At 38.8% G+C, this 21252-nt stretch overlaps 1 protein-coding gene across 23 annotated transcripts in view; it reads left to right on the top strand.

Annotated features, from left to right (window-relative positions):
* LOC134213078 (restin homolog) overlaps positions 1–21252 on the top strand; it is a 288278-nt gene that overhangs the window by 198798 nt on the left and 68228 nt on the right. Inside the window, exon 1 of one of the 23 annotated variants that reach the window (XM_062691659.1) lies at positions 6525–6865. The exons of 21 other annotated variants lie outside the window; for them this stretch is intronic. The gene's annotated coding sequence lies outside the window, so the exon portion shown is untranslated. Of the gene's footprint in view, positions 1–6524; positions 6866–6915; positions 7056–21252 lie in introns of those variants that run through there. One more of the 23 variants, XM_062691660.1, reaches the window with a different exon arrangement.

Consider the following 21252-nt stretch of genomic DNA (forward strand, 5'->3'; position numbering starts at 1 on the left):
TTGAAATTCATCTGTTCATCATCGTTATCGATGATAATGTGCTATCGTTACTAACATGGTAACGTAGTGGGTACGTATCGGTTGACATTCCAAACGATGTTCGCAGTAAAAACAATACACACCGGCACGATTTTTTTTTGTTTGTTACAAGGGTTGAGAGCAAGCTACCGTAAAAGGAAGTGCCCTACCAAGTAGGAATCGTAATCGAGCTCGCCCAGCGCTGACCGTAAATGTGAACGTAGAATTCGCACGAGCTCTCGCGCCCAGTGATTCGGAGTCCGTGTGTTACTAAACGATGCGAGGTTTACTCATGGGTTGATTATGCAGGAAAACTATATTGAATGGGAAATCCATATTAGTTTTGTCGCCGTCAACGGTTGGGAGGAATGAAATCCGCAATTTATTCTGAATGGGATTTCATCGAGATGGCGTTTCCCTTTTTAGGGATAAGGCAATGTGGAATCCATGCGCGTTGGTATGTTTTCTGTCAACATCATTAAATAGTTGAACTTGTGATGTTGAGCAGTGGTTCATGAATACAGCGTTTTATGAATACAGTATGTTTTTTATTCAAGGAGATTCAGGGATAGTTTTCAATCACCGGGACAACAGTAAACATACAGTTTTTGAAACCTGGATTTATTAGGATTTCCAGTTGTGTTCTATACTGATGTACAGAATGTGAAATATTACTTATCATTTATATAAAAATTATGTTATTTAGATGCATTTCAACTGAATGTTTGGAATTTACCAATTCCCTGGAAAAGTTAAGATTAAGATTTTTTTTAATTAACTATTATTTCGTGCATATGCATAGGTGGAAATATCCTATTGGTGATTTCCTAGACATGACAATTTTTACATCTATTTCGATTACCCTTTAGAAAAAAAAATCGTTTTCAAACTTTTTTAAATCATTGTTTGCCTTTTTATATGCTTGCTTAATGACAAATTTATGATTTTTTTTTGTTTTAATTTCGAACATTGTAGCACCAGTCACTGGGAGCCATTTTAGCGAGATATCCCGATAAATGCAGGGTTGTTTGTGCAGAGCACTAATTTTAATCAATCGTAACATGTACGATGAATCCGTCGAAAATTATGAACCCACGTTCTTTGTAGAGCTTTGATTATTTGGAATATTCCATTGAGGTCTTAGTTTGGACGTGTTCGACAATAAGTATTTGTATTTAATCGCAGTCCTCAAAACCCCTTGTGTTTATTTTTGGAACATTATGGGATGACCCAAACAGCAATAAATGTCAATTTGGGATGTATAGTCTTAATCTACCGTTGAAGACGGTCTCACCAAAAGGGCAGCATCGAAAAATAGTAAAAATAACCGATCTTGTTCCATCTCACGTACTCGAGAACACTATTTCAACAGATTTTCATTCAACACGAGCCCCATGTTTATATTTAGCTCTTGTTGCTAAATGAACACTTTACGTATTGTCATTGCAGTTTTAATTAAGATTGACGTTTTAAGGTGCTTAGAAATTTGGATTAGTTTGGATTCTGTTCAGTGAAACTTTTATGTACCGCCATCGGGGGTGACAATGGGTCTGGGGGGTGAGAATGGGTCATCGCTCTCACCGGCAGCCTGGAGGTCGGATAGCAAAATCGTTCAAAAAGGTCTCTTATATTTTAGTCTTCTTGCCCTCAGATACATTCAATCTATTCTACAAGCATTCTAAGTACTTGAAACAGTGACCCATTCTCACCCCCATTTGACCCATTGTCACCCCAAACGACGGTATCCGCAAATCCGATTTGATAAAAAGCCTGCTTTTTTTTTTTTTTTTTTTAACTAATTTTATTTGCTAATTATCTAATACATGCATTCATCTCTTAGACTAGGTGTTCCGTGTTTTCTTAACACTATCATCCTTATTTGCTATGTTACGCTTTTAGTTATTATTAATACATTTCAATTGCCTCTGGCAGTTAGAATTTTTTCCTCTGGTTGAATTGAACCATGTAGGAATTACAATGTTTTCAACTTAAACTAAACTTAACCTATTTTATACTAAGGGTATAAGGAGTTAATCGTTGCAATAAAAGATTGCAACGATTTTTGTCTAAAATTGAAATTATTTTGTTGGACATTTGTTGCAATGTCTCAATATTAGTAATTCTATGAAGTTCATTGGTACTATACCACGGAGGCAACTTCAGAATCATTTTCAAAATTTTATTTTGAATCTTCTGGAGTGCCTTCTTTCTGGTATTGCAGCAACTAGCCCATATTGGCACAGCATACAACATGGCAGGTCTAAAAATTTGTTTGTAAATCAAAAGTTTGTTCTTAAGACAAAGTTTTGATTTTCTGTTTATAAGTGGATATAGGCACTTAATATATTTGTTTGGCTTGAAGGCCTTCAATGTGATTTTTAAAAGTTAATTTTTGATCTAGCAGAAGTCCTTAATATTTAGCTTCGCTAGACCAATTAATTGGAACCCCATTCATAGTGACAATATGTCTGCTAGAAGGTTTCAAATAAGAATCTCTCGGCTTATGTGGGAAAATTATAAGCTGAGTTTTGGAAACATTCGGGAAAATTTTCCATTTTAAATGGAGAAAATATCCAAACTTTTTTGCAATCTACTACAAATGACACGAAGGCTTCGCCCTTTGGCTGAAAGGCCCGTGTCATCTGCAAACAAAGATTTTTGACACCCTAGTGGTAAATCAGGTAAGTCAGAAGTAAAAATGTTATACAATATGGGCCCCAGTATGCTGCCTTGGGGGACACCAGCCCTTACAGGTAATCTATCAGATTTAGTATTCTGATAGTTTACCTGCAGCGAGCGATCTGATAAATAATTTTGGATCAGTTTAATGATGTACAGAGGAAAATTAAAATTCATCAATTTTACAATCAAACCTTCATGCCAAACACTGTCAAATGCTTTCTCTATATCAAGAAGAGCAACTCCAGTCGAATATCCTTCAGATTTGTTGAGCCGAATTAAGTTCGTAACTCTTAATAACTGATGAGTGGTTGAATGCCCATGGCGAAAACCAAATTGCTCATCAGCAAAAATAGAATTGTCAATAATATGAACCATCATTCTATTTAAAATAATCTTTTCAAACAGTTTGCTTATTGAAGAAAGCAAACTGATTGGGCGATAACTAGAAGCCTCAGCTGGATTTTTGTCCGGCTTCAAAATTGGAACAACTTTGGCGTTTTTCCATTTATCTGGAAAGTATGCCAATTGAAAACATTTGTTAAATAAATTAACCAAAAAGGATAAAGAGCTCTCAGGAAGTTTTTGATAAGTATGTAGAAAATACCATCATCACCCGGGGCTTTCATATTTTTAAATTTTCTAGTAATAGATCTCACTTCATCCAAATTGGTTCCCAACGAAGGGTCAAAAACATTCTCTTGATTGAGAATGTCTTCGAAGCTCCGTATAACCTGATCCTCAATTGGACTAGTGAGACCTAGACTAAAATTATGGGCACTCTCGAACTGCTGAGCAAGTTTTTGAGCCTTTTCGCCATTTGTTAATAAAATTTTATTTCCCTCTTTAAGCGCTGGAATTGGCTTTTGAGGTTTTTTAAGAATTCTTGTTAATTTCCAAAAGGGTTTCGAACTGGGATCCAACTTCGAGACATTATTCTCAAAGTTGCTATTTCTCAGAATAGCGAAACGTTTTTTAATTTCATTTTGCAAATCTCGCCAAATAACTTTCAACGCGGGATCGCGAGTTCTTTGGTATTGCCTTCTTCTCACATTTTAAGACGGATCAGTAGCTGAAGATCGTCGTCAATAATAATGGAGTTGAATTTAACTTCACATTTCGGAATTGCAATGCCTCTGGCTTCGACAATTAAATTTGTCAAAGATACGAGAGCATTATCAATATCACTTTTGGTATCGAGAGGAATATCAACATCAAAATTCCTATCGATATACGTTTTATAAATCCCAATCAGCTCTATGATAATTAAAAGTAGAGCTGATTGGATTATAAATGGCTTCTTGTGAGATTTCAAATGTCACAGGAAGGTGATCAGAGTCAAAGTCAGCATGAGTTACCAATTGGCCACACAGCTGACTTGAATCCGTTAAAACTAAATCAATTGTAGAAGGATTTCGACTGGAAGAAAAACAAGTTGGTCCATTGGGATATTGAATAGTATAATATCCCGCAGAACAATCTTCAAATAAAATTTTACCATTGGAATTGCTTTGAGCATTATCCCATGAACGGTGTTTGGCATTGAAGTCACCAATTACGAAGAATTTTGATTTGTTGCGAGTCAGAATTTGAAGATCAGCTTTCAACAAATTCTTTGCTGCCCATTGCATTGAAAAGGCAAGTAGGCTGCAATGAATGAAAATTGCCCAAAATTCGTTTCAACCGCAACTCCCAAGGTTTCAAAAACTTTGGTTTCAAACGAAGAAAATAATTTATGTTTGATACGTCTATTAATGACAATGGCGACCCCACCACAGGCGCTGTCAAGACGATCATTTCTGTAGATAAAATAGTTTGGATCTCTTTTAATGGAGAGTCCTGGTTTTAAATACGTTTCAGTTATAATGGCAATATGCACATTATGAACTGAAAGGAAGTTGAAAAATTCATCTTCCTTACCCTTTAGAGAGCGGGCATTCCAATTTAGAACTTTCACACAATTATTTAGATCCATTGAAACGGAGTCCGATAACAATTTTTTGTGTGTACTTTATACCAACCTGAACAGCTTCAGGAATGGTATTTGCTTTGAACATTGCATCAATCATGTGATGCAATTGTTCAGTTAAAAAATCAAAATCGGAAGCAGTCATGCTACCTGAATCGGCAACATGACCGTTATTTTCCGTTGGGACATGGGTATAAACCTCATTTTGAGAAGAGAAATTTGGTCTACCAGCAGCGATGGTTGCATACGTAGGTACATTGGAAAAATTGGAATTTACTGAAGTGCTTGCTACCCGTTGACGAGCGGCAAAATTTGTTTGTGAATTGTGGTGGGTATGAATTGCTCGACCGGTAACCGGTTTCGAAATTTGAGCGTTTGAAAAATTTCTACCCGTCGAATCTGGGATCCGATTGGAATTTCCGTCATCAATTTTGCACGGAATTCAAAACTTTTGCGTGAAGGGCATTCCCAGAAATTGGATTTATGATTGCCCCACAGTTTGCGCACTTAAATTTATTGGAATCTTCTCTCACAGGACATGCGTCCTTGGCGTGAGAGGTTCCACCACAAATCATGCATTTAGCATCCATGTGACAATGTTTGGTTCCATGACCCCACTTTTGGCACTTACGGCACTGGGTGGGGTTTTGAAATTTCCCCAGGCCTGCGGAAATGTTCCCATGTAACACGGACATGGGACATAATACAGGCCTTTTCCAACTTTTCATATTATTTAGTTCACTTTTGTTAAAATGAACTAAATAAAATTCTTGAGAAATGCCCCTCTGGGAAGTTCCAGAATGGAATTTCTTTTTCATCTTAATTACTTGGACTGGTGAAAATCCAAGTAATTGAGAAATTTCAATTTTAATCTCATCCAGTGATTTGTCATCACTGGGGAACTGATTGCTCAGTTCGATTGGAGAAGAATTATTTCCGATATTAGAGTTAGAAGGAACATCTGAATTCTCCAGCTTCCTTCTATTTTTTCCGCGCTTGGGCAGGACGGTCTTGAAACCTTGTTTCTTTGAAGGAAGTGGAGAATTCAGAGACTCCCCCTTCCTCTTGTTTTTGTTAATACTCATTGCTGAGCGTGGAGACGTGACCTTCTAAGAGGTTTTTTCCCAGAACGGTGTCCCTGCAGGATTACCACCGCTTGTCGGAATTTTACTTCCGCAAACGGGTCCAACGTAAAACGAAGGCACGGGTCCTTGCAAAGATCGTAACGGGATCAGTGGGTACAAATAGCGCTAAGAAGCACCGTTGAAATTAAAATAGCTTCGGGTAGTATTAAAAACTTCCTTCCGCAAAGAGAGAAAGAACCGCACAGCACGAAAGCACGATGCGGTCTGACAAAAAGCCTGCTGATTTAGGCCATTGCATTCGTAATCCGTCGAACATGTGATTTTCTAAACTGTGTGGGATTATTGCAGATAGCTGTAATTTCCCATGCATTGTTGAGATTTCGAGAATTATTCACCTTACCGATTATTTGACTGGTTAGAACGTTTAATTAGATATTTTTTTTTATAAATATGTTTTCCGTTATTTCGAACAAACTGGTATCATGTTATCTCTTTTTGCATCTTACTTTTTTGAGCACCAAATTGCATATATATTGATGTCAAAGTTTATTGACCAAGAAAGTAATTCATAAGAAAAACTAACTCGTTTTGTTGCTAATACCAAAATTCTAAAAATGCAATTACCTACCTGCTCATACCTGAGTCGACTGCAAGTGATTCTATGTACATTAAACTGCAATTAAGTCGGCAATTGAACATGAGCCAACAGCGCCGGAGTGTTGTTTTCATAGCCATCGCAATAAAAGCGTTTAATCCTTCATTAGCATACGTAACGCAACTCAGTTTGGCCGCGTTTGATGTTAATCCGAGTCGTGTGTTTGTGATGGAGAAAAACCTGTTCCCTCAGCGGTAGTTCCGAACCCCGGTTGCGATCTGTTTGTGACAATATCCAATACCGTACTCTAGCTAGAGTGTAACCGACTTGGACGCGTGTGGTGTAACGATCTCGCTGGGTATCTGGACCGTATCGTTTCTTTTTTTTTTGCTGCTGCGGGGGTGGATTCGCATTAGTGATTAGCCGTAGGCTGTGGGTAGGCCTCTCCGTGTGCCTGGCCTGGTGTCTTATAGGAAACGAAGATCGGCGCCTCCTTTCCTTCGAACGCGTCCTAAATTGGTAATTTTCAATTTTTAAGCCCCTTCGATAGATAGGCAAGAAGGTGGAACACTTAAGGTCGCTTATGATTATATGTATCTCTTTGTGGCTGACTTTGGTGTCATTTGAATCGGGTTCTGTCTATGGAGCGTTAGTCGCAGTGAAGAGTTGACGCGGAAAGGTTGCAAAGTGATCGTTGTTTCTGAAGCAGGTGCTTAGAATTATTGTGATCGCAGGGTTTTCAGTATAGTGTTGTGTGTCTTTTGAGTAATAAAATAAGTTGGGATGTGTGGTTTTGTGTTGTTTTATTACATTAGGAAATTCCCAGAATGTTTTTTAAATGTTTCATAAGTAGATAAATATTATTGTGATAACACTGTTTAATTGGAAATTCTGGATGTGTTTTGTTCATAGTTCCTATTGTGCTCAGATCACATGTTAGCTTAGTTGAGGCTTTGGGTGAACCAGGATTAGGTTCTCAAATATTGAATGCAACACGAATTGTGAGATGCGTGAAGGATTGTTGATTTCCTACGTATAACATTGATTTTGAAGATATTTCAATTTGATTGGAATCAGGATTCTGGAAACGTAATTTTGATTTACCTCCAGTTTGGTTGATATTTTCGAGTGGTAAGGAAGACTGGCCAAGATTCATAGCAACACAACAGCACCAAAGATCATTTCAGTTTTAAGAAAATACAACTCACAAATCTGTATCGGTTCAACGACAAAAAAAATCTCATGTTTTGTCAGTTTAATTAAACTGTCTTGTACATGTCAGTAGGAATTTAACCCGCCACAAGATTACATACCAACTCCTTACATGAACATTTGTTATGTATCTAAAGACGCACCCGATTAACTGAAAAATTAACTGGAGACGTATCTATCGCTTCTACCTCATAAGCAGGAGGTTGTGGATTATACTTTTGGTTATACCTTTCATACAAATTCCAAAACTTCTCGTGATACCTATGAGATATCGTAGAGTTCTCTGCACCTTTCTTATGCAGGTGTTCAACGAACCAGCCTTAACAAGGACGTGGCCAGATCCAGACTGTTGTAGAATGCTTTGTTTCAGTCTAAGACAGCGGTTCTCAACCTTTTTCTTGAGATGTACCCCTTCGAACTTTTGCATTAATTGAGGTACCCCCTATTTTTTTGCTATAAATGAAAATAAACGTAGATTAGATATATGAAAACGGACCTGAAAACTAACGGGAACTAACTCTTCAGGAAGTTGGATGAAATTTTCATTATTCCGTGCAAAAATTCCAATTCAAAGTTAATTTATATATCCAGCTTCCTACAGGACTTTTTTTGTCTATTGAAGACTTCCGAGCATCTTGAAGAGGGGCTTTCAAGCCTATCATAAGGGACCATCTGAGCCTTTTGAAGGAAGACTTCCTAGCACCCTGAAAAGAAGTTTCCGAACCTCTTGAAGGCCGTTTTCGAGCCACTAAAAAGGAAGCTTCTGAGCTTTTTGATAGTGTTCTTCCAAGCTTCTTGAACAAAGAATTCCGAGTCTCCAAGGGAAGCTTAAAAAGGCTTCCGTACCTCTTGAAGAGAGGCTTCCAAGCCCTGTTGCAGGGAGGCATCCGGGCCTCTTGGAAGGCGGCTTTCGAGCCCTTGAAAGCGAACTTCAGAGGCTCTTCATAGGAGGCTACTGATCATCTTGAAGAAAGGCTTGAGAGCCTCTTAAAAGGGGCGAAAGTACGCTTCTATGCCTCTTGGAAGAAGAATTTCATGCCTTTTGAAAGAAAGCTTATGAGCCACTTGAAAGGAGGCTTTCGTGCCTCTTGGAAGGCGGTTTTCGAGTCTCTTGAAAAGGCATCCGAGCATATTGAAGGGAGGCTTTCGAGCATATTGAAGGAAGCCTTCACAGCCTCTTGAAGGGTGGCTTCAAACCCTTTGAAAGCGGCTTACGAGCCACTTAAAGGAAACCTCCTGAGCGTTTTGAAAGTACGCTTCGAAGCCTCTCGGTGTAAGATTCTCGTGCCTTTTGAAGGGAAGCTTCCAGGCCTCTTGAAAGGAGGCCTACGAGCCTTTTAAAAGGAAGCTTACGAGCCTCTCGAATCGATTCTTCTGGAAGGCAGGCTTCCGATCTTTTTGCAAGGCGGCTTTCGAGCCACTTCAAAAGAGGCTTCTGAGCTTCTTAAAAAGAGGCTTAAGAACCTCTTGAAAGGATGCTTCCAAGCCTCTTGAAACGAGACTTAAGAGCCTCTTGGAGGTAGTTCGGTTGTGGCCTTTCACAAATTACGTAACGCTGAAGGGGGAGGGAAAGGCTCAAGCCGAGCGTTACGATCCATACAAAAAAAATAAACCTTCCAAACAAAAAGTGTAACGAGGGGGAGGGTGGGGGTCCAAAATCACAAAATTTAGCATTACGTAATTTTAGAAAGAACCCTTGGAAGGAGGCTTCCAAGCCTCTTGAAGTATTTTGAAGGGAGGCTTCCGAGCATCTTGAATGGAGGTTTCAGAGCCTCTTGAAAGGCAGCTTTCGAACCGCTTAAAAGGAGGCCCCTGATCATCTGAAAGCTACGCTTCCAAGCTTGAAAGAAGAATTCCGAGCTTCTTGAAAGCAGCTTTCCGAGACTCTTGATGGAAGGCTTCCGAGCATCTTGAAGAGAGGTTTTTGAGCCTTGAATAGATGCATCTGAGCCTCTTGAAAATAGGCTTTCAAGTTTCTTGAAAGAAGAATAACAAGCCTCTTGATATTAGGCTGCCGAGCATCTTAAAAGCAGGATTCCGTTCCCCTTGAATAGAGGCTTTCGAGCCTCTTGAAAGGATGCTTCCGATACCCTTGAAAGGAGGTACGAGTCTCTTGAAAGAAAGCTTCGAGCTGCTTGGATGGAAGCTTCCGAGAAGTGTAGAAGGATGCTTTCAATTCTCCCGCAAGATAGTTTGTTTCGATAAGATAGATTGCATTGAAGTTTTTTTTAAATTTGCTCATTCAACGTTTTGTCCTGTTGGTGTTTTATCGCACAGATTTGATTTACTAATCGCCTTGCATAGTATGTTCAAAACATAGTTTTGAAATAAAAAAAACTACACAATTATCAAAAGTTTATCAATAAGTTTTGATTGGAATGGTAATACAGCCGCCATTACGCATTATTGTCCGAGGTACCCCCTGGGGCCAACGAAGGTACCCCAGGTTGAGAACCGCTGGTCTAAGAGATAGTTATTAGTCCGAAATCGTCATCTGTGGTAACGGATTGAAGCTATGCTACTCACATAAAATAGCCACTAATTTATAAGAATCGCCAATAAAAATGTTTACAAGAATAGTTTGGTGATGGTCAAAACAGCAATCACCATTAAACATGATTTAAGTTTTGTTTCTAAAACTGAGTCTTTCTCTGGTATTACTGACAAACTGCTGACAAAGACCAGACAAAGACAAAATCGCTAGTCTCTTTTGTTGCTTGTTTTTAGCATTTTGTGAAAGTGTAGTTTCAGTACGGAAACAAAAATAACATTTTCCAAAGACAGTATCAAATGTCGAGATTTTATTTTGGAGATAAATTTGTACACGATAGGTATTATCTAAATTTTGTATTACGCAAGAAAGTAGCTCTTTTCGGCAAACAAATAAACATTTGATATTCAAATGTGTTGAATCTTACACGCAAGTGTCGTTTGAATTATTTTGATTCAAGATATCGATCAGATCAATTGAATGTTGCCTTTTTCAAGGATTCAAATATGTGCGTGAAAATAAGTGCAGAACTAAACAATATTTTTAGCTGTGTAAAGACAAACACTAGTTTATTCTGCAACTTGTTTTTTCTTTACCAGAGACAATTACAGGGTTGTTACGACTACGCGGTTTTCGCGGATTTGGCGCGGATTTACATAACGGATTGAAGACTTCGCGGGGATTTGGCGCGGATTTAGTTTTAGGTAAAATTTAACTAAAAAATCTGGATGTAACACATGGAGCTTCCTCTCTATAGCAAGATAATGTTGAGAATAAACTTTACGTTTGAAGTCCATACTCCCACAAATTTTAGGACATTTCCAAGTCCTTATTGAATGTCATGCATTACACTTTTATTCAATCGTTCAACAAGTATTATAAGAGGATGCCCGCACTTCTGGTCATAAAATATTGATTCCTAAAAAGCATTTTTTTATCTCGTCAAATTTTTCCGCCGGGATTTAGTTTCTTCTATTATAGTGTTGCTTTCATAGCATTTCTCTAGAATGAATCAGAGTAGGGTAGAGAACCATTTGGGCAGCACCCCCTATTTTCGTTTACAACGTTCATTACTCGAGCGGATTACAACCGAATTACTTGTTTTTTAGTACATGGTTAGTTTCTATCGATATCTAGTGATGTACGAACAATCAAGCCATTTGGTTGGAACGCGGTCGAGATATTAACGCTGCGGACGGGAATAGGGGGTGCTGCCCAAATGGTCCCGCTCCCTATATCTTCTTCTTCTTATTGGCATTACATCCCGCTCTCTATATACAACAATTGAAAAAACAAAAATGTTCTTTGATTTGATGCAGATGTCTCATTATAATAATAATTTTCGCAGTGATTAAAGAGGAATTTTGTTCAGCAAATGAAAGGTCAATTTCCACAGATATTTTCGGAAAAAAATCCACAGGACTTGTTAAGAAATTTTTGCGTTATTTTCGGATAACTATTATATAAGTTTTTCCTTCGAAATTCCAGCTGAAAAATTACGAAGAAATTTCCTCAAGGATTCTATGAGTAATTTAATAAATAAACTTCCACAGCTTGGAGAGGATTTCTGCAGAATTTTGCTATGATAAGTTGTAAACATGTTTTGGAGAGATTCATAGAGGAATTTTTACAGTAATTCCTGTAGCGATAATAACAGACAAAATTTAAAAATTCCACTTTGAATTTGGAAAAGAATTGATTTTTAGTAGGAATTAATAAAAAAAAAGTCTTCAGGAATTCCCAAAGCGATTTATTAAGAAATTTCCAAAGAAATTTGTGCAGGGACTTCTGGAGCAGTTTTCTCATGAATTCCCGTGACAATTTCCTCGGAAATTCCTGAAGCTATGACAGCAGGAATGCCTGTAAAAAATCCGCAGAAATTCCGCTTTGAATTTACGGAAGAATTCCCGGAAGTTCTTGTGTTTTTACCAACGTATTTATGTAAAAAAATCCAAAGCGATTTCAACAGGAATTCATGGATGGATTCTCGCATGTATTGTCGTAAAAAATCCTGCGGATTATTCTGGATAAATTCCTCCAGATCGATCGAATTCCTCCTCCTGCAGATTGAATTGATGAAAAAGTATTCGAATGAATTTTTGCATAAATTCTCGGAGGATCTACAGCAGCAATTTCCAGACAAACTACCACAGGAATCTTGTAGAAAATTGGTGCAGATACACTTGGAGATTTCCAATGAAATTCAAGTAATACTGACACAGGAGTTCCTGCTACATTTTCAGTAGAATTTCTTTAAATAACCCTTGGAGAAATTTCTGCAAAAAATCTTGTTGGACTTCGGCATGACAACTTTCTTCAGGAGAGTTTTATATTTTACAAAATAGAACCTTCAACGAAACCTGAGCAAGTGATTTTAAATTATTTTTATTGGGAAATGAACTCAAATATTTTTTACTTGGAAGTTTAGTTCAAAAACGAATTTACATGATTTTGGTCGGCGCGGATTTGGCGCGGAAAATATTTCAGGATCCCCGGAACAACCCTGCAATTATAACAGTTGGAAAAAAGTCCTACGTCAAAATATCTTAAGTTAGCGAGACATAACGTTGAGGAATCCAGAAAATAGCCGTTAAAGTCGCTGATATTGAGTTGATCAACCTAATTATGCGGAAGCTGGAGTCCTCTAGCTGACTGAGAACCGGATTGAGGTCTTAACCCTTTCAGGACGGATGGGTCGTATATGCCCAGCATTTTAGATTGGCTGTGTAAAATCACAGAAGAGAGATAGGTCCTTACTTTATTTCGCAAAACTGTTCACCAGAATGTTGGCTTTGCAGGAAAAATATGGGGGGTCAAGTTTGACTATACCCTGAAGACCCAGATATCCGCATCCTTGGGAAGATTTCGCTTCTGAGAGCATGCAAATGAATTTGACATGTTTGAATCTCACATCATATTTTTTTTTATAGTTCTGAATACTTAGACAAGTTGAGCTATCCTGAAAGTTATGCCTGTGATTAATTTTCAGGAGTACTAGATGCTCAAGGTACTCAGAAACCTTCTCGAGTTCAGGCCTCGGCATCTATCGGACCAACCAAGGGTTTTGCAATGTCCTCATCGCCGGTATACGCCCAGAACGGTTTAATAGGCATATACGCATCATGAAAATTCCATTTTTTTTAATACGAGATGCTCAAGGTACTCCAAAACGTTCTGAAGTTCAGCCCACGGTATCTACCAACCAAGTTGAGCTATCCTGAAAGTTATGCCTGTGATTAATTTTCAGGAGTACTAGATGCTCAAGGTACTCAGAAACCTTCTCGAGTTCAGGCCTCGGCATCTATCGGACCAACCAAGGTTTTTGCAATGTCCTCATCGCCGGTATACATCCTATCCGGTTCAAGTCAAGAAGCACAATGACAATAAGGTTAACCTGCGATTTGATCTTTTGTCAGGGCTTAGAAGCAGCGCGTTCATGGTTTTGGTGAGCCTAAAAGGTTTGTAGTAACTTGTTTGAATAATAATTGAAGTCATATCAACTCAATGGACCTGCTGCGATATCATATTCATCATACACCATTCATAAGTTGGTTCATTGGACAGATCACATGAACCTCTATGATTCGCTATGTGGAATAGTAGTTCCCTGGAAAATTGTTCGGAAGAACCATAAGAGTAATTGAGAAAATATTTTTAGTATGGCATCATTTGCTTCCACGAGTCGATATTGAGTCGTAGAACATCGAATCATGAAGGGCGTACTGTAGCTTATGAAAATAATGAATGATATCGTATCTGCTCAATGAACCTACTGTGATGTTTTGCGCTGCACGAATACATCGTTCAGGGTTTGGTTGATCGGACAGATCATATATTTTGAACTCTTGGGCGTTTTGAAGAACCAGAAAGACCTGTAGAATTTTGTAAAAGAAATTAGTGAAATCCTATCGGCTCAATGGACCTGCTAGGATGTTGAGCGCTGCACGAATACATAGGCTTAATTGATCGGGTAGATCGTATGTTCTGAACTCCAGGTCATTTTGGAGAAATAGGTTACATTAATTCAAAACCCGATAATTTCATGTTTTATGATCACATAGATAATTTTGGACATATTCTCAGCTTTAGACATTTTGTTTCTAGAGATATTTTCTGATGCATTTGAGGATATATATTACTCCAGTACAGTTTGAACGGCTTAGGACATCCGAAAAAAAAATTTCAACACCTTTTCAGTTCCTTCTATACTAGTTTTGGCAGGATCGGGAGGAAAAACCCCAATCTGTACGTTAAATCCATGTAAAAAAGTCGTCCTGAAAGGGTTAAGATACCGAGATACTGGGAGATGAGATTTAAGACCCTGGATGGGATCCAGATTTTGTCTGTTTACTTCCGATAGTAGGCGGCACAGTCTGTTGAATGTCGTGAACTGCCTAGCTGTCTGCTTTTTCGTTCCCTTCCAACCCTCTCTTAATGCGCCGAGGGGTATTTTCCTGTTTCATGTGGGAAAGGCGTCCGCACTGGGAGCTATACAGCAGGCGGGTGTTTCGAATGGGTTATTGCCACGATATTATCTTCAGCACGTTCGTCCAGAATTCTATACCAAACGCCGAGGCCCTTCTAGATTTTTCTTGTTGATGGCACAAATATCAAAAAATTGATACAGCTGCAACGCAGCAAATATGAAAAATGATTGTTCACACTGAAGTTCTTCTTGGTACGTTCTTATCTGCGGCACGTTGATTGGTGTTGACTTCCCGTCTAAGGTGGGGTGGCTGTTCGGTCCAGGAAACGGCATAGGATTTCTGGTTGTGATACGTTTGAGGCTGTGAAGCATTGATGGTATTTGTGAAGAGAGGCTTGGCTGGTAAGTGAACTATCATTACTTCTTCCTTTGCAAATATTGACTCTTGAGCCATCTTGAGGTTTCTGGGGTAATCTGGATTGAATCCAGAAGAGAATGAATATTCCCTCATTTATCATCTATGTACACATTTTACGAGTTACGAGTTTTTTTCGCAAGCTGTCATGATAAAGAACTGATTCGGGGTACTATACCCCATGGTAAAATTCTTTAAAAAAGCATCAATCGCGAAGGGATCTGATGATGCATTTCAACTTGTTTTACACAGTTGTGCGAAAAAATATGGTCCAAACACAAAATGAGCATTTTATCATCACTTCTCGATGGGGGCAGCCTATTCGATTGTTTTGTTTTTTTTGAACATGTATGCAAGTTTGATAAACTTGTTTTCATGACTTGTAATAAATAGAAGCAGTTCTTGCACTTTCTTTTATCGTTGTTCGTTATCTAATTAGAGCGATTCCTTTCAACCCTGATCAGGAGAGATATTGTCGAGGCTCCGCTTAGGATATTAGGAAACCATAAAGCACTTAGTAGTTCTGGCGGCGAAGACTCTGTCAATTGTGTAGGTTCCTTTTTCGCTTACTTTGAGTTGTCGAAAAAGTATCTTTGTTGAAAGTCGTGTCATGCGCCTCCTCCGATGCTTTGAATTGAGGGAGGGAAGTCTTCGCAGATAGGATCTAATGATTGCTAACTGGTTTGGCTTGAATGTTTCGCACTTGTATACCAGTTTGATAAACTTGGTTTCATGGCTTGCAATAATCCGAAACAGTTCTTTTCTCTCTTTTATCGTTGTTCATTATCTAATGGAAGCGATTTCTGAAAACCGATGCTTTGGATTGAGGGAAGGAAGTCTTCGCAGATAGGATCTAATGATTGCTAACTGATTTGCCTCTAGTATCCATATTGTCAAGAAACTGCTGAATTTCGTTTGGACTATTTCGGCTCACGTACCTCAATGCACTTTTTACCGTTATTCAGATTATAATCAGGGTGTTTTATGCAACTGAGTTGTTGTTTTTTTTTTCCTGTAGATTTCTTTGATCTTTGCTCAAATGTCAATCCATTGTTACCAATCCATTCATATTTCCCTCTACTACTACTTCTCTTCTACTGTTGCAGCAGGGTCGGTGCAGAGCCAAGTATTGAAAGTTTCAGAATCCGTTTCAAGTTGTTTTCTAGAGAGCTTGGATTTCGGTTCTCTTGGGGGAAGCCCTTTTGGCATAATGCCGATTGGCATAAGGCCGTTTGTCATAATGCCATTTAGCATAACGACTTAATTTGTTGGATACCTCGAGGCCATTTGGCATAACGACCATTTGGTATAATCGTTGAAAAGATGTATCAGATACAATAGGCCGTTTGGCACAAAAAAGGTTAATTGTAAGAATATATGATTTCCATTCCATCCCAGAAGAATGTATTTACGTGGAATAAGGCAAAAGAGTAGATGACTCCTTCTTTAAAAGTATGCGTTTTCCAGGCAAAAGGCAAAAGAGTAGATGACTCCTTCTTCAAAGGGATGCATTTGCACAGAATAAGGCAAAAAAGTAGATTACTCCTTCTTCAAAAGTACACATTTGCCCGGAAAAAGGCAAAAGAGTAAATTACTCCTTTACTCTTCCAACGTATTTTGACGTAGAACTACGACTGTCTTTTCAATACATTTTACGATTGCAAAAAATCAAAAAACGTCACGAAAATATGATAGACTTTGCTAGGGTTAATAATGCTCACTCAATCTCAGGAGCACATGATAAACAACGAAAACAAATTTACCCTGGGCTTGAAGAACGCTTGCTTTGGTCCCATCGAACAGAAATTCGAAAACCTGTACATTACATACAGCTTCGTAGTTCAACGTCACCGTTGCTATCAACCCGATTGGGCTGCACCTTTGAGTTTTTTGCATTCTTCCAAGATTCCAGTTCTTTACACAAGATAACAACGTAGTAGAATTAAATGGAATAGTTATCAAGTATCGTCTTATGACAGTTAGTTAGTTATGGAAATTATTGAATCTAGGATAAGGGGCCTCCTCTCTTGTGTTTTTTTTCTTTTTATTTCTTTATTATTGAGGATTTCAGCCCTGGGTTGGTTCACCTTCACCTCAGCCCTCTCTTGTGTGATTTTCTTGGTAAATTTGATGATGCCTGAGATTTGATTGATATTTGATTATACATATCCCTATATTTGATAATCTAGGGGTGGGGAGCTTTATCCCAGACGACCTGATTGTCAGATACTCGAAACGACCTCAAACGCGATTTTTTAACTCACCAGAGCGTGAAAAAAAAGATCTGAAGTCTATCTAAATAATTTATTATTGTTCTTTACTAGGAAGAGTTTTGAGGATCATCCAGCAGGAGAAATTAATTTTGTACGCGCTAAGGCTTCAAATGATGTGTTTTTGCGCTACTGCTAACAAATCGGCATGCTGTATTCAAGGAATTCACATTTTCTTATGAAAACCGAACTTTTGTTTTAGCGATAAGATCGATAATTGATTAACGAGTCTATGAAGTAGTAAGGTGCTGATCTGATCACTGTTTCGTCGGCAGACATTTTATAGACATCTCCTGGGCATGTATGTTACTCGCGTCGGTTGGTGCACGGTTGCCCTTTCAAATAGTTTTGTTGAGATAAGCCTGGCCGATGGCTATCCCTACGATCGGATCGGAAGCACACAAATCTGGACACTCAGTTGTTTCAGTTCTACGTCTTCATCCGCATGTTTGCTTATTTTGGTAGTAGGCCGCTGGCTGGGGTAGTGATTTTGCCGACGGGAGTGATTTCCTCATCTCCCACGGCTTTAATAATTTTCAGCTGAAAACTTGGCACCAGACGACAACAGATGTTCAGATGCAATGCGATGGCCACTCCTTCCCTGGTGTTGAACCGAGCGATCCTATCAAATCGGAAGTCGGGAGTCCGGGAAAATAGACATTTACGGGAGTTCGGCAGAAGGAAGGTCGTGAGATTTATACCATCACATATCTTGCCCTCCGCCCGCCTTATAAAATGCACTTCCATCCACCCTAGAAGCTCAATCCAGACGGATTTGGTTGCAGCAACTCTAATGTGACAAAATTTGGTTGCATATAAGTCACAAAAACTTTTGTGCAACATGTGTGCTGCTCGGACAGTTTCCCGCGAGCGATAATGGCAACCAGCTTGCCTGCGGGCTAGTCTCTGATTTGACGTTTGAGGAGGTCCACTGCATCAATATGGTATATAAGAAGGCTTGAGACTTCACTTCATCGGGGAGTGCCGTCAAATCAGAGAATAATCCGCAGGAAATCTGGCGGCCATTGCTGCTCGCGGAAATCTGGATAGAACATTCTTCATGTCTTCCGTATCCTAACGGAACTATCTAATATATACTTTCGCTTCTAATTCCATCATGTCTAAGTTTAGAAGATGATATTAGCATTTCCATAGCATTGTATAACAACTGCAGAAAAACATCATTAGAAATAAGTTAGGGGACAACTACATCGATATTGATTGATTTGTCAATAAAATGAGAATTCCCATAACCGAACCGAACCAATAAAGGTGCCCACAACCGATTTTCGCAGCCTTTTTGGAATATGATGGAAACAAATTTCTCGCTAAAATTTTGATGGCAATCGCCATTGAATCTCAAAATAGATTAAATTTACTGTATAAATACGCATTGGTACTCACTTTTTAAATTAAATCAAAAAGTAAAAAAACTTTCGTGTTGTTTTTCTTGTAAAAAAAAATGATTTGTTCTTAGTTTCAAGAAGAGATGTCTATTTGGGTTGACATGGAGCACAAAAAATCATGTTACTTATTATTTATTTATTCAGACTAAGGCCGAAGTGGCCTGTGCGGTATATAAAAGTCTTCTCCATTCGGCTCGGTCCATGGCTACATGTCGCCAACCACGCAGTCTACGGAGGGTCCACAAGTCATCTTCCACCTGATCGATCCACCTTGCCCGCTGCGCACCTCGCCTTCTTGTGCCCGTCGGATCGTTGTCGAGAACCATTTTCACCGGGTCCGACATTCTGGCTACGTGCCCGGCCCACCGCAGTCGTCCGATTTTCGCGGTGTGAACGATGGATGGTTCTCCCAACAGCTGATGCAACTCGTGGTTCATTCGCCTCCTCCACGTACCGTCCGCCATCTGCATCCCACCATAGATGGTGTGGTGACTGGTGCTATAATATTCTTGATGCTTATACTTATTGGGCCCGGCTCGTACTGTACGCATACTGTACCACATCTGTATGCGTCACACTGGCTGACCAGTGACCAGCGGTGCGATAGTGAGTGCTTGCTATACAGCTGAGTCAATCAAGGTTTCAGTCTTATATATACTCTCGTGATGACCACACGCGACTACCACAAGTGGCGACGAGGAGAAAAAACATCTCAATCGAAAAAAAAAGAAAAAGTCGGTTTAGTTTCTTTGTGGATTGAATTAATTTGATCCATATGGGAAGAATAAGTGATTAAATTCACTGAGAACGCAAAGAAGGCGTTGTGATTCAATTCACTGAGAACGCAGACCGCGTTGTGATTAAATTCACTGATAGCGTTTGAAGAGCGCTGTGATTAAATTCACTGAGAACGCATAGAAGCGTTGTGATTAAATTCACTGAGAGCGTGCAGAGGACGGTGTGATTAAATTCACTGAGAACGCAGAGAAGGCGTTGTGATTAAAATCACTGAGAGCGTTTGAAGAGCGCTGTGATTAAATTCACTGAGAACGCATAGAAGCGTTGTGATTAAATTCACTGAGAGCGTATGGAGAACGCTGTGATTAAATTCACTGAGAGCGTGCAGAGGACGCTGTGATTAAATTCACTGAGAATGCAGAGAAAGCGTTGTGATTAAATTCACTGAGAGCGTTTGAAGAGAGCTGTGATTAAATTCACCTAGAGTGTGCAGAGAACGTTTTGACTTAATTTACTGCAAACGTGTAAAAGCGCTGTGGTTAACTTGACTGAAGAGACATAATGAATGCTGAGAGTGAATTCACTCGCCTAGAAGTCCTGTTGGGATTGAATTGACGGAGAGAACTCAGAGGTTGAAAAGTGATTAAAATAGCCGAGAGTGCGTAGAACGCGCTGTGATTTAATCCACTAAGTTTACTGAAAGAGCCGTGGATAATGATGAATGAATTCACTGAAAATAATCGGTAAGCGTAATGATAGATTTTATTCGAAACACGAAGCTGTAATTTAGAACTACAGTATTACTTCATAGTATCACTACTCAGTAGAAAAAGAAACAATAATCTTATTATAAGATTGTGATATAAATAATTCTAGTCTATGTAAACAGTAGTACTGTTGCTCAGCAAATTGCAGAATCTAGTGGAAGAACAGATGCCGTGCGCAGTTTTGAAACATACTTCTAACCTCATGTAGAAGGCTATGCCAACAAAAGCGATATGAGAAAACAGGACATATGTACCTAAATAGTTATGCGGCAAGGGTTAATGTTGATTACTGACGCCTTCGTGTAGGCTTCTGGGTCTAATAGTTAGAAAACGTACATCAGTCATTGCTAGAGGCTTTGATACCTCGCTTTTCACCAGTACCTTATAACAAGGAAAAAAATGAATATAATTAGTGAGAACTCCATAAAATGGAGAGCTGTGCAAGTTAACTCCCGTGGGAAGAAAACAACGTGACTTCTGAATAAACATTGCACCGTGGGATCCCGTAATGCTGAGTCGACATCACGACCGTTGGACAGTCATCATGTAGCTAGGGACAAATAGGTTTCATGGTTATTAGAATCGATTTAATAAATCAGTCTAGTTCTAACTAACGGAAAACTCGTTTCGGTTTTTATTTTTGAAGAGACCCTAGGTCTTCCGTTAACTCACACAAGAGATAAAATGCATGAAAGTTGATTGCCAAAGGAATATTCATATCAGTCATGGAAATACCATGATAATACACATTGTTTGCGATATTGAAAAAATATATAACATATTCATACATGTTTGTGGTATTTCCATAGCTCCTAAAATACTTGAATTATTTATTCCGAATTTAGTATTGAATGAGATGCATATCTGCTTGGACGTTTTATTAACAGCTTGATTTAATAATCTAATTATAACCTTGTCTGTCCATGTGAGATGTTTACTCTCACAATTTATTGATTGATCACTTTGCATACTATTATGATACAATATTTTTGATTTCTATGTATTATCGGTAAGTGGTAGATATCAGCACAAATAGTATGATATACGAATAGTAGTAAATAGGATCAGGTTTATACTGTTTAACTTTGTCGAGGAAGATATATCTAGCAATATTACATTAGTTGATCGTAATTACCATCCGCGTATGTCGATGGGAGATATCCAGACTTTCTTATAATAAT

The sequence above is a fragment of the Armigeres subalbatus genome, chromosome 2, assembly GCF_024139115.2.
Source record: "Armigeres subalbatus isolate Guangzhou_Male chromosome 2, GZ_Asu_2, whole genome shotgun sequence".
NCBI lineage: Eukaryota > Metazoa > Arthropoda > Insecta > Diptera > Culicidae > Armigeres > Armigeres subalbatus.